Raw genomic sequence first — 13,598 nt, forward strand, 5'->3', positions numbered from 1 at the left:
ACGTGAAGCAAATACTCACCAGCAACTACACACCACACCACAGAAACACTATCCCAGGAACCAATCCCTGTAACCAAACCCCATTGCCTTCTCTGTCCCCATATCTACTCTAGCCACACCATCATAGGACCCAACCACACCAGCCACATCAGAGGCTCATTCACTTGCACATCAATTAGTGTGATATATGCCGTCATGTGCCAGCAATGCCTCTCTGCCATGTACATTGGCCAAACTGTACAGTCTCTACGTAAAAGGATACATAGACACAAATCAGACATCAGGAATGGTAATATATAAAAGCCAGTAGGAGACCATTTCAATCTCACTGGACATTCAGTAACAGATTTCAAAGTAGCCGTTCTTTAACAAAAAAACTTCAAAAACAGACTTCAAAGAGAAACTGCAGAGCTACAATTCATTTGCAAACTTAAAACCAGCAATTTGGGCTTGAATAAGGACTGAGAATGGCTGGCTCACTACAAAAGCAGTTTTCCCTCTCTTAGTATTGACACCTCCTCTCAATTATTGGGAGTGGACTGAATTGGTTTTCAACACTGGTTCTCCACTTGTAAGGTAACTCCCTTCTCTTCATGAGCCAATATATATTTATGCCTGTATCTGCAGTTTTCACTCCATGCAACTGAAGAAGTGGGTTTTTGTTTTTTTTTTAACCCATTAAAGCTTATGCCCAAATAAATCTGTTAGTCTTTAAGGTGCCACCAGGCTCCTGGTTGTTTTTGTGGATACAGACTAACATGGCTATGTGACGTTGTGGTTCTGGCGGGACCCAACTGAGAGTGCCAATTCAGGACCAATTGCTCAAACAGGGCAGTCACAGCCCAAGGCTGGGGTTTTTCCACCTCTAAGGCAAACCAAACCAGCCAGACAAAAAGGACTTCGGTTTTACCCCACTGGCTAACCACAAGTCACACAAGCAATTTCCTTAGACACACCAGTCTTCCAGTGTCACCACCAGTGCCACCTGTCCTGGGATGAATGGTTATGAAAACCAACACTCCAGTAAAAGAAAAAGGTTCTCTCGATCCCAAAGGACCAAGCCCCAGACCCAGGTCAATATACACATTAGATCTTACCCACAAATCATGCTGTTGCCAATCCTTTAGAATCTAAAATCTAAAGGTTTATTCATAGAGGGAAAAAGATAGAGATGAGAGCTAGAATTGGTTAAATAGAATCAATTACATACAGTAATGGCAAAGTTCTTAGTTCAGGCTTGTAGCAGTGATGGAGTAAACTGCAGGTTTAAATCAAGTCTCTGGAGAACATCCCCCGCTGGGATGGGTCCTCAGTCCCTTGTGTAGAGCTTCAGCTTGTAGCAAAATCCCTCCAGAGGTAAGAAGCAGGATTGAAGACAAAATGGAGATGAGGCCTCTGCCTTATATAGGCTTTTCCAAGTGTAAGAACACTCCTTTGTTCCTGCTGTGGAAAGTTACAGCAAAATGGAGTTTGCAGTCACATGGGCCAGTTTCTGCACACCCTGCTGAGTCACAGGGTGTAACTGCCTTCTCTCGATGGGACAATTGTGTAGGTGATGGTCCTTAATGGGCCATCAAGCAGGCTAAAAAGAGCTGACACCAACTTGTCTGGGATCTTTCCCAGTAACACAACACAAGTTTGCAATACAGACAGCATACAGCCAATATTCATAACTTCAACTACCAAAATGCTACAGACATACAGACAGCATAATTATAACCAGTAATCCGTAACCTGGTCTTAGACACCTTATATGACCCCCTTTACCTAGGATTTGGTGCCACTACAGGACCTTGCTTGCAACCCATGTTCTATATGGTCCCAGTTTATATCAATAACGTCACAGGCTCCCCCTCTGATACTGAGATTTTCACATACCCACATGACTCCAGGTGCTGGGACTTTAGGAAAAACAACGTGAGACACACAATAAAATCATGTGAATTGACAACCCTGGACCTGCTGTGAGGTTTCCCAGCTGAAAACAATGTTCCAGTTAGTTCTCATGCTGTACTGTAGTTACTGTCCCAAGTTATATTTCTTCTAGTTCATATTTAATACACATTTTACTAGTAACCTGATTTATCCAATGCAAACAAGTGGCATTTAGGGAGGCAGAATGGAATTATTGTCACTGTGTAAATGTCATCATTTATGTTTCTTTGAATTTTGCTTGAAACATGTTGCCATTGTGCTGCTGTTACTAGCATGCATGCGATTGTGGTGGGGCAGAGATTCAAGGAATCCTCTTCACCTTGCAAAGCCTATGCAAGGGCCTATCACAAATGTAGTCAACAGTGGTCCCTTGGTGCATCCGTAAAGTGCTGGGAAGGCTGCAGAGAAGGTGAGGTCATGTCCAGAGGCCGCTCTAGCTGTAGGTGGACCGAGGCAGCAGGGCCGCAGGTTTGACCTGGCTGCTCCTCCGTCATGACTGTGGGGGAGGGGGCAGCAACACTGAAAACTTACCTACAGCAGCAGATTGTCTTGAGTGATCTCTGGTCATGCCCCATCCCACATGTGCCTATGGCACAGATTGTCCACCTCTACCAAAACATATTGGATAAACTGAAGGTTGGTGTAGCCTGATCAGTCTTCCTGCACATTCATAGAGATTTGCCCCACTGAGAGGGTGAGCTTTGCCCTAAGCAGTGCTTACGCCTATGGCTAAATGCCACCAGCTAGCCCTTTCAGCGAGACTTTTCACAAGCACTCGGCCCCAGCAATCAGGGCCAGGCATTTAAGTCCCTAAACGGGAGCTGAGTTCTTAAATAAGTGTCCATGTTTTGAAATGTGCTCAGCATTCTGAGCACTTCTGAAAATCTGCCCATTGGTGATACAGTGGGAGCCAATGAGTGCTAAACTCTTTTAAAATAGGGCCTCAATTCTGGTTGCTGAGCACTTGAAAATGCAGCCCTGAGTATGTAAAAGAAATAAAGAATTGCCTCTCTCTCCAGCACTCTTCATAGAAAGGACTCAAGATAATTTTGGATGCACAGAAGTCTCTTACAGCCATCTATAGTAATTCAAATAAGCTTCGCCCACAATGAGCATCTCTTAATAAATCACTTTCTACATGAATGCAGCCAGGCTGAAGTTGCATTTTACTTACATTTCCTTTTAATGTCATTATAGAGAGTGCAATGATGAAGTCAATGTTTTGACTCCACAGGGACCATAGCAAGATATTATATGAAAAAATATGTAATTAAAAATGCTGGACAGCCAAATCTTTGATCCTGTAATTGAGCTCTCAAAGCCATAAATTTTAGGTGTCACCTTTAACATTTCCAGCAGTTCATCTGAAAAAGAGATAGTATATTTATTTCCACCTTACTTTTCTCTTCGTTCACATAATAGAAATAATTGGAAAGCTACAGAGCGTAGACCACTAGTGATACAATAAATATTGCATATAATATTGTAGGTCTGTGGCAGGGGTGGAAAATAAATGCAGTTCCCAGTAAATCTTAAGTTAGGCACAGCACATGTTGGCCAATACTGCTTCCGTGACTTGCAGCAGAACTATATTTCTGTATCCTGCACAGATGAATTTAATGAAGTGTTATGTCTATAACTTTCATAGGTACATAGCTCAGTGAGAGCCTTTCCTTATGATAATTGCTGGTGGTCTGCTTACTTTATGTATAGTACATTTTGCAGGCCAATATAAATTGACCTTCGTTAATTTATTATTAGGAATCTCCAGCTTCAAAGTTGACACTTTGACATCCATAATATTGTCATAAACTGAGGGTCTCAAGAGTTATTAATTTCTACCCACTTCTGTCTCAGCACTGAAATATCTGCTAGACTTGCACCTTGTCAATGGGTCCAACTGTATTAATTTAACCTCCCCCCCCCAATGTAGGAATACTTTGACTATTTGGCCAGATAATTAAAGCTATTTACCTTGTGCCATGAAAGGCCAATTTAAATAGATTGTGAACCTTAGCCTAGGGAGTGTTCAAGATTTCTGCTGCTTGTTACTGTCAAAAGATGCATTTTAATGCTAGCATACTTATTTCATCATTAGGAGCACACTGAAATAGGTACAGCGATCCCTCTTGAAAAAGGTGATCATGCTGTAAATTGTTCTGTAGAAATACAGAAAGCTGTCAGCTATTTCATGAGCTTGCCCAGAGGCTAGAAATAAATTATGCTTTAAAGAAAGGTGCAGCACTCGCTGACCTTTATGTAGTCAATGGAAATCTGTTAACAAAAATAAATACTCACATTTACACCACTTAGCTGAATGCCCAAATTAACCTCATTAGGGGCATCCAAGCACATTGTAGCTCATAGTGATTTTTTAAATTCAGTACTGGGTGGGTCTTTATGTTCATTTTCAGTATTCTGAGTGTGCTGCACAGCTAAGATATAAGGCAGGCATGCTGAAAAGCCTTAGCAATTTATTCAGTATGGAAGAAGAGTGAAACTCACCTCTTCCATGTGACCAGATGGCTCGTACCAGTGCTGATCTGCAAGGCTACTCAGTTTGCCACTTTATGATCCTAATAAATACTGGAACTTTTGGGGGCAGTCAGGAAGCCACCATCTGAGGAGCAGCAACATTGGAGACTTGCTCAAAGGAGTGTGGGAAAGGTACAGCATTATTATGTTGTGATGCAAATCAACGCTGTGCTAGCTGCTTTACCAAAAGAGTAAGTGACACATTTCTGCTTTGTGCTCTGATCATTACCTTGCTGCTGAATTGTGCTCCTCCAAACCACTTGTTGTATCTAGCTGTTGTCTCTTGTCTTAGTCCCTGCCACAAAGAGTTTACAATCCATCTTACTGTTATATTTGTGCAGCATCTACACCAGGCATCAGCAACCTTTGGCACATGGCCTGCTAGGGTAAGCCCTCTGGCGGGCCAGGCCTGTTTGTTTACCTGCCGCATCTGTAAGTTTGGCCGATCGCAGCTCCCACTGGCTGCAGTTTGTCTTTCCAGGCCAATGTGGGTGGTGGGAAGCGGTGGCCAGCACATTCCTCGGCCCACACTGCTTCCCGCAGCTCCCAATGGCCTGGAGCAGCAAACCATGGCCAGTGGGAGCTAAGATCAGCCAAACCTGCAAACGCAGCAGGTAAACAAGCTGGCCCAACCCACCAGGGGGCTTACCCTGATGGGCCATGTGCCAAAGGTTGCCAATCCCTGGTCTACACTGTGGGTTCCCAGTCCCTGTTTTGGGATCTCTTGGTGCTACTATAATACAGATAATAAAAGCAATTCTTGTCCCAAGGTTCTTGTGACCTAATTATGAAAATGATGCAACAAACTCTGGGGGGAACAGGAGGACAAGAATTACAGCAATAAGATGGTGTGATTACATAGTTTTTGATCTGGGCTTTTGTGGATGGCTCCAATTTAGCCAATTTGATTTTTCTGCTTAATTGATCAGTCTTATAATGGGCTTTGTGGAAGAAGTGAATGGTTTGAATGAGAAGTGGCAGGAGTTTCTCAAATGGGGATTAGGTGTGAGGTCTATGCATAGGGATGGCATGGAAGGAGGTCTATATAATCTAAGGACCTGTCTCCACAGGAAAGCTATACCAGTATAAACTAAGGTGTCAATTTAAATGGCTGTAGTTTAACCAGTATAACTCTACTCCAGTATGAGTGCCTTTGTTCAGGCTAGCTTATGTCACTTTGGACGATATTTAAGCTAAACTAAAAGCCAGTACAATATCAGAATGAGTGTGTCCATGTGGAGAGTTATATCAGTGTAAATGTAGCAGTTTACTCTACCATTGCAACTGGTAAAACTCTCTCCTGTGTAGACAAGCCTTAAAACCTTGCTCGGGTGCCCAGTAATTGAGTTTCTGTTCCTGTCTCAGGCACAATGCTTCCTGGGGCATGGTCGCACCACCGCCCCTCTATACTCACTCAGGTCTGCTGGGTGCAGGGGCGGGGGGAATGGAAGGGCTCTAATGCTCTTGTCCTTGCCACTCATTTTGGAGGGGCTGGTGTGGATAGCGTTGTGTGGTCCTGGTGTCTGGGGAGGGAGCACAATGTGTCTGCTCCTGCACACGTGTGGAAGTGAGGAGAGGGTCCCTGTTACTTTGCCTCCATCTTTTGCACCAGTGCAGAGCTAGGCTAAATTATGCACTCCATGAAACTAGTTTTATCTGCCAATGAACTTACCAGAGAGCACAAGACCTGACTTTGGTTTCCACTCTGACAGCTATGGCAAACACTTAACACCCCACCCACCCACACCCCACCTCCAAAAAGAAAGTGTGTGTTGTTGGGTTTTTTTGTTCCTTCAGGTAACATTGCCCAAACTTCCAAAAGATGAGCCTCCCTGAAGGAGAATAAACCATTCACATCTCCTTCAGTTCCACTATGTGGTGTTAAAGGCCTATAAATATGAATTTAGACATCTTCTACCTTTGGTAAACACCACTTCCTTTGGTAAACACTGGTGAGGACTTTTGTAATGTACTTTCTCTCCTTTCCTTATGAAATGATAGGCCCCACAGTCCCAATAGTTCCCCTCATCCCCCACCCCCAACCATTTGTGTAAATAACCTTTGAGCTGTGCAGCCACCACTGCTCAGTTTCTCTACCAGGACTGTTGTGAAATAACTAGTTCCCCTAGAGGGCAATTACATGGGCAAAGAATAAGTGAAAGCAAGACACTGTTGGATTATTTGGATACTTAAAAAATATAGGAAAGAAGAGTCTGAGGATAGTGAGCAGGGGAAAGAAGCTGTGTAAAGAGTGGTGGATCAAAGAAAGGGATAAACGGGGAGAGGAAAGGAAGGAGGGAATATGGGAGCAAGGAGCAGGAAGAGTAAGCTGAAGAACACAAGGAGAAGGAGAGAGACACCGAAAGGTCTGAAGTAGAATAGAAAATTTGCTTACACAAAAAACAAAACAAAGGAAAGAAACAGGTAACCGCACATGGAGAGAAACTCAAGTGGAGAGAGAACAAAAAGAAAGGGAGAGCAAGTAATTTTTTTTAAGAAAGTTTGGTGAGAAACTATTCAGACATAGAAATATTTGATTTATAAATAACTATCCAGCAGGAGGGGTGTAGGAAACCCTTTGTTGATTGGAAATGGCTATAGAAGTCTGGTGTTGCAAGGGATTGGGTGGAGTTGGTTTTAGTTTATCAGAGGTTGTTTTTTTCTTTGTATGTGTTTACAATTTTTAAGATCAGAAGGGACCACCATGATCATCTAGTTTGATCTGCCCATTGTTGGCGACAGAAGCTCATCTACCCACTCCTGTAATAGAGCCATAACCTCTGGCTAAGTTACTGAAGTCCTCAAATGACAATTTGAAGACTTCAAGTTAAAGAGAATCCACTATTTACTCATGCTCCATGCTGCAGAGGAACGCAAAAAACTCTGAGGTTCTTTGCCAATCTGACCTGGGGGGAAATTCCTCCCTGACCCCAAATATAGCATATTGGCAAGACCCACCAGCCACACACCTGGGAAAAAATTCACAGTAGTAACTCAGAGCTCTTCTCATCTCCAGCTGTTGGAGATATTTGCTACTAGCAGTCACAGATGGACCACATGCCATTGTAGGTAATCTCATCATACCCCTCCATAAACTTATCAAACTCAGTCTTGAAGCCAGTTAGGCTTTTTGCCTCCGCTGCTCCACTTGATATTCTGTTCCAGAACTTCATTACTCCAGTGTTTAGAAACCTTTGTCTAATTTCAAGCCTACAGTTGCTAATGGCTTATTTATATCCATTTGTTCTTGTGCCAACATTGACCTTAACTCAAATAACTCCTCCCTTCCTGGTATTTATCCCTCTGATGTATTTACTGAGAGCAGTCATATCTCCCCTCAGCCTTCTTTTGGTTGACTAAACAACCCAGGCTCCTTAAGTCTCCTCTCATAATGTAGGTTCTCCATTCCTCTGATCATCCTAGTAACCCTTCTCTGCAGCTGTTCCAGTTTGAAGCCATCATCTTTTTTAACCATGGGAGACTAGAACCATGCACAGTATTCTAGTTGAGGTCTCATCAGTGCCTTGAACAATGGTAATAATGTGACAGGATCCCCAGGGTGCTGCCTAGGACTGTGGGGACCGCTTTGTTCCCTTAACTCTCCAGCCTGGGCTGTATCTCACAATGCTTTGTTAGTGACAAGCAGCAAACCCCTCCAGGTGCTGTTATCACTCAGCGCAACCGCATGTGGAGCCCCACACCCAACCTGATTGCATGAATGGAAACTGGATAAACACTAGCCTTTGTAAACCTGAGCAGATTTACTAAACACTTCAGGCAAACTCACTGGTAAAGATAAACAGTAAAACAAGTTTACTAACTACAAAAGATAGATTTTAAGTGATTATAGGTGATGGGCAAAAAGTCAGTGATTACCAAAACAAAATAAAATAAAATATAAGTATGCAGTTTAAACTCTCAATCCTATTAGTAGACACACAATTTTCACCCTTGAAACCTGGGCCAATCTCCTCTGTTGGGGTCTTCAGTCTTCTCAGTGTCCTTGCTGCTCGCAGCATAGATGTGGGGAGGAGAAAAGGCCTTATACCCTTTTTATACCCTTAGTCCATGTGCTTGGAGAACACAAGTCCAAGTACATCTGGTGGGCATTGCTGAGTCCCCAGGCAAGGTTGAGCAATTCCCTTGGTGTGGCCTTATGGAGGTGAGTCATTGAATTGTAACTCCTTGCTGGACAATGGCTATTGATGGTTGTTCAACATCCACCTGGGCACTGGTTATCCCCCTAGTTATTGTCTTTGTGGAGCTAGTATCTGGGCATTTCCCAAACCCACAGCATATTTTAGTGACAACCATACAACACAATCTCATAACTTATGCATTAACAATGTACATACTGTATTTAGATGGATCAGTGGGTTTTAGCAGATCATAACCTTTCCCTTGATACCTTAGAAGGCACGCTTTATATGCAATATAAACATATACAAATGATGAATGTGGGATTTACAGGGCTATCCCCTGGGGTGTAGAAAAATATTATTTGTTGACACTCTCTCTCAACTAGAAATACCTTGCAGTCTAAGAGCTCATTAGCCTTTTTGCACAGCTGCATCACATTGGCCACTCACAGTCATCTTGTGAACAACCAGTACCAACACAGTGTTGATGTGGTGGCATTTGGAAAGGCTTTTTTCATGTTTGTGTTAATTTGGTTGCACATTGTTGGTATTTTAACAAAACTTTCCAGATAAATATCATGTAGATGTATTATTTGTTTGCATGAAAACTTTTGTTATGCACTATATTTCAAACCTTCCATAAATTGGGAAATTGCACCAAGTGTTTGAAAACTTTCCAGATGACCTTTCCCAGTTAATTTTTTTGCCCCTCCCTCTATTGAAGCTCCCAATATTTGTTTAGCTGGCTGCAGATTTAATCAGACATCTTGACCTGCATCTTTTCTGTCTTCCTGACCATTTGAAAAACCCCAGGGGGGCAAACCATACTATTAACAGTAAATAACTACTACTACTACTAATAATAATAATTAATAATGTTAAAAAGCTGCTGCTAGTCAGCTGATCTTTCTGCTAAATGAGTCAGCAAAAGGGGGGGGGGCTTTCTCTCTCCTGACATGTAGAACTTGCTTTTCTGCTGCAATTAACCCTTGAAAAGGATAACATTTTTAGTTAAAAGCATGAACATCTAAAACTAATCTGGATGGATTAGAACTCAGGTTAAACTTGGTCTCTGCTTCACCATTTCTTAATACGTAACCATGAAATATTACCCCACAATTGAGTGGAAACTTTTGATTTTAAAATAAATAAAACCCAACAGGAACAAAAAGCAAGAGTAACATGTAATTGTAAATTCTTCCTTCCCCTTTGTATTTGTAGAGTTTAGTTAACATAAAATTAAGAATCAGAATGAACTTCTGCTACATGAAATGTATTAATTAGGGTAAACTAAGGAGGTATCCTCTCTATCCTCAAAAGACCATATGGTGAAGAAGTATGTAATTCCACATCACTGGCTTGCTGGCAATAATGGAGTCAGAATGAAGAATGAACTAATTTTAGATCACATCTGTAAGGAAATGGATTGTACCACATGTTTTTTGTGCCATACAATTATTGCAGTTTTAAAGTGTTAACACTTTACAATGAGAAACATTAATGAATTATTTCTTTTTCATTCATAGGGCCAAATATCTGTCCTTTGATACATTCACATGACTTCTGTTAAGTTCAGTGGGAGCTGAACTCAGAGTTTGACTCACAGTATATGAAAATTTTGAATATGCTGGCCTGAAATTCTGCCTCCACCCTCCTTTGTACAACCTTATTTGGGTCACCGGAGTTTCCTGCCTGTCACAGGGGACAGAATTTGAGCCAATATTCCTAGTTAGTATCTGTTTTTACAAACACCAATAATTAAACATAAAATTTTTTGATCAAATTCAAACTATTGCACATTATAAAGAGAAAATATATATCATAGAATATCAGGGTTGGAAGGGACCTCAGGAGATCATCTAGTCCAACCCCCTGCTCAAAGCAGGACTAATCCCCAGACAGATTTTTTTTTGCCCTAGATGGCCCCCTCAAGGATTGAATTTACAGCTTTGGGTTTAGCAGGCTAATGCTCAAACCCTTCACCACCCATATGTGGTTAGCATTTGAATCTAGACACCTCACTTGAGACCAAGACCACCATGGACTATGTGGTGTCATGCATTGGCACAGTGTTTGCCATGTCTTCTTACAATGGTTGGCCCACATAAGGGAATAAAAGCCAATTGCTGTAACTAGCTAATGGAGTGATACAGGTCCACGATTTCCATAATGTGATACAGGTCCATGATTTCAATGGTCAAGGTCCAATGTTCAGATCCCACTGATGACCCACAGAAATGGCAGCCTGGTGCAGGGCTTGAAGTCTGCTGTGCAAGGGATGAGCTTTTCCTAACAACGCAAGCACAGAGCACCCTGACGCAGTGTGTGTCATGTCCTTCTCTAGTGGCCAGTGCACATGACAGACTACAGGCCTATTGTGTCTACCAGTTCCTGGTGCTGACAATAGTCAGAGGGGAATGCTTTTAATACTGAAGATCCCCAGTTCAGGTACTGCTAATGAGTGAGACAAAGGGTCATGACACTTGCACTCGTGTACAGGGCTTGTGTTGGAGCTCAACAGCTGTGAGCTCTCTGCTGTATGCACACAAGCAATTGTTGTATTAAGTGGCTTGGTATTGTAGAAATGAGAACAGAAAAAAGGACACTGTGCTCAGTTTATACCTATTTCTTCTGAAGGGAAGTAGATCCTCTGCAGGGAATGCCTTGGGACAGCTTAGAAAGAATTATAGTAGCACTTTCCCACATCAGTAATTTTCATCAGGTGTATCTGTCTCTGCAAGCACTGCATATCACTGGTGCACTAAGAGGACATGTGCTCTTTGGGGTTTCTACATGGACCAAGTAAATACACAGGTGTACTTTTACCTGATTCCTGCATTGGTTTCCATCCAATGAACTTGTAAAGGAGTCGGCTGACTAGAAATGCTCTGTGTTACTAATTCAGAGAGACGCATCCTAGGTCTAGAAGCTAGCACCTTCATTATGACGGAAAGTGGCAGAAGAACAAAGTGGACACAGGAGCTGTTCAGTGGGGTAGTAGAAGCAGAACAGAAACATGGGAAGGGCCAAAGAAAACATTCAGTGATGTTTGTGTATAGGGAAACTTAAAAGAAAAATAACATTTTTCAGAATATACTGTGATGGATCTGCTAAGTCGGACACTATGATTGTCATCAACATTCCTTTCCTCCTGGCCAGGCAACTGCTTAAGTGCCTGCAGCCAGGGGCGGCTGTAGACATTTTGCCGCCCCAAGCACGGCGGCATGCCGCGGGGGGCGCTCTGTCGGTCGCCGGTCCCGTGGCTCCAGTGGACCTCCCACAGGCGTGCCTGCGGAGGGTCCGCTGGTCCCGTGGCTCCACCGAAGCCGCGGGACCAGCGGACCCTCTGCAGGCACGCCTGTGGGAGGTCCACCAGAGCCGTGGGACCAGTGGACCCTCCGCAGACATGCCGCCGAAGGCTGCCTGCCTGCCGCCCTCCCGGCGACCAGCAGAGCGCCCCCTACGCATGCCGCCCCAAGCACGTGCTTGGCGTGCTGGGGCCTTGAGCCACCCCTGCCTGCAGCTATGTTAGGTGTAGGCAACCTGTCCTTTTCCTGCCAGCCCTAGTAAAACACACTCTCATTTTAGTCAAATATAAGTGATTATTGGGACCTACCGTGGCTAGTGCCTCCAAGACCTAGCCACTGAACTGCCTTCACCACTTGTCTCAGAGTCATAGTACGCCTGGCACACTACTAGTACCTGAGAGGTTTGGTATACTCCAATCACTCAGCAGCAGTAATAATTACAATACTCAATGATCAGTAAACAGCCCCTGAAATTCCCTTCACAACTGCCCCAAACAATATTTCCTTCTCTGGTATTTGCAGAGACCTTTTGAAATGTGTAGGCACTGACCAAGGAAGCAGGAGGGGAGGCTCACCTGTATTAATGGTCCAGTGCTGGGGAGTGCCGATGGCCCAGATTCTTCTTTGCACCAAGTCCCTTTTCTACTGTTCTACTAGGGAATATTGACCTCAAAGAGTGTGTGAAAAAGTTATGCATGAACTTGCAGGCCTGTTTACACTGGATGAGAGGCATCAAGGGACCTTATTGTAACTGAGAAACAGGCCTGTATATGTACGTAGCTAGAAAATAGCTAAACTGCCAGTAGCTAGTACATGAAACTACGTTCATGTATTATGTAGGTCCATCTAGTGAAGTGCATTGCTGTTGTGCAGTGTAAGTGACTTAGTCTCTGCACCTCTTAACAATAAAGCAGTAAACTTTTGTAGCCCAAGGTCCAGTGTGCTTCAGCAGCAGCCATGGGAACTATAAATTGTGGACTACAAACAGTGACATGTTGGGAGAACTTCCTGGTTCCTGCCAGGCAGTACCCTCTGCCTCTCGCAGCAGGAAGTTTCAGCACTAACTGAAGCTGGGAGCACAAGGCAAGCAAGCAGAGAGGAGGCTACTGGACTGTAATCCTGTTCTATGTTTCTTACAGAATAAAACTTTGTTCCTGGTGGTTTGTCTGAGTGGGTTTGATCTGAGGTGAATACACACTGACACACAACACAGAGCACATGGAGAAATTTTACGCCCAGTGTCAAGGTATCATTCCCACTTTGAACTTTAGGGTCCAGAAAGTGGGGACCTGCATGTACCCTTCTAAGCTTAATTCCTAGCTTAGATCTGATAGTGCTGCCACCAACCAAAAATATAGTGTTTTGGTACACTTCCTGTCCCCCAAAACCTTCCCTGGGGGACCCAAGACACAAATCCCTTGGGTCTTAAAACAAGGGAAAATAAACCATTCCCCCTCCTTTCCCCCTCCCAGACTTTTCCTGAGAGATCACTGTGATCCAAACTCCTTGAATCTTAAAACAGAGAGGAATTAACCTTTCCCCGTCTTCTTCCCCCCGCCACTCCCTGGTGAGTTCAGACCCAATCCCCTTGGGTCTTACACAAGGAAAAAAATCAATCAGGTTCTTAAAAAAGAAAGCTTTTAATTAAAGAAAGAAAAAGTAAAAACTTTCTCTGTAAACC

This window comes from Gopherus evgoodei, chromosome 2 (genome assembly GCF_007399415.2).
Source record: "Gopherus evgoodei ecotype Sinaloan lineage chromosome 2, rGopEvg1_v1.p, whole genome shotgun sequence".
In the NCBI taxonomy this organism is placed as follows: Eukaryota; Metazoa; Chordata; order Testudines; family Testudinidae; genus Gopherus; species Gopherus evgoodei.